This window comes from Myotis brandtii, unplaced genomic scaffold (genome assembly GCF_000412655.1).
Source record: "Myotis brandtii unplaced genomic scaffold, ASM41265v1 scaffold825, whole genome shotgun sequence".
Taxonomy (NCBI): domain Eukaryota; kingdom Metazoa; phylum Chordata; class Mammalia; order Chiroptera; family Vespertilionidae; genus Myotis; species Myotis brandtii.
Window position 1 is genome coordinate 1,029,337 of NW_005371349.1, and position 1,371 is coordinate 1,030,707.

Below are 1,371 nucleotides of genomic sequence, written 5' to 3' on the forward strand. Positions count from 1 at the left end.
CCTGCTCCGGGGCTGGGCGGTGAGCCAGGCTTGGCCCCTGCGGAGGAAGCAGCCTGAGAAACAGCCCAGCACAGCACTGCTCACCCCCATCAGCTCCCCCTGGCGGCGGCGACGCGTCAGCGCAGCCCAGGGAGCTGATCCTCTGATTTTCCAACACTTCACGCTGAAGACCTCCCCGGAGCCCAACTCGGGGCGGGGCCTGCGGGGGCGGGGCCTGCCTGTGGCGGGTTCGAGCAGGTGCTGTGCAGGACGCTGACTCCTGGTGTCACCACGGGTCCTCTCTACCACAAGATCTGTCTCCCCCCCACCCCCAGGCCCCACCACAAGGACGAAGACACTGCATTTATTGAGCACCTGCTGTATGCGCTGGACTGTGCAGGTGCAGGCGAACCCTCAGCCCCCAGCGCCCTCAGAGCTGCAAGGGCAGCAGGCCTGCTCCCACACCCCAGGGGGTGCTCTGCGGAAGAGCTGAGAGGTCAGTGGGGGGGCACGTTGCCCGGGGCTGGCGGGTGGGGGGTTCCGCCCGGAGGTGACATTTCACCGGGTCGTGAGGAGGGACTTTGCTAACCTGAGCAGGGTCAGAAGGAAGAACCTTCCAGGTGAGGAAATGGAGGTGTGAACACACAAGTACAGGAATCCGCGGGGCTCGCCGGGTCAGAGGTCAGGGTGCAGAAGGCAGGTGGGAGAAGCTGGAAAGCTAAGTAAAAGTCAGATGGTGCCGGCGCTGGGCTCCAGGCTCGCATGTGGCAGTGGGTGCTCCCAGGGGAATCATGGGGCTCCCTGGGGGACAGGTGTGTGTAAGGAGAGGTCCCTGCCGGTGGCAGACTGGCCGTGGGAAAGGATGCAGGGGTCGGGGGCACAGAGGGGTCGCAGGGGGTGGAGGTGGGGAGGGGTTGGAACACTGCAGAGGCAGAATCCGAGCTGTGCTGACACAGGGCGAGGTGGGCGAGGTGGGCAAGGTGGGCGAGGGGGGAGGGCTCGGCCGGGGCCCTGTCCCTCAGGAAGAGCATCCTCTGCCCCAGGGCTTCACCCCCACAGCCCTCTGCAGCCCCAGGGGCCGGAGTCCCAGGAGGGGGCGAGGCTGCCTGCTGAGATGAGACTCGTCTCACTAAAGACCTTGGGAGGCGGCTGGTTGGTGCTGAGTGGGAGGCCCAGGGCTCAGCCTGCCTTCCTGGGCGCCCTTCCTGGTCTTCCCCACTGCAGCCTCTAGCCTGTGTTGTTCTGTTGTCTGAAGCCTCCGTGCAGCGCCCATGATGGAAAGTGTGCGTGTGTCCGGGGCGCCTCAGTGAGGCGGCTGCCGGCTCCCTGGCTGCCGGGCCTCTGCGTTTCCCTGGCAACGGAGGCAGGGAAAACAGAACCTGTCAGATGGAA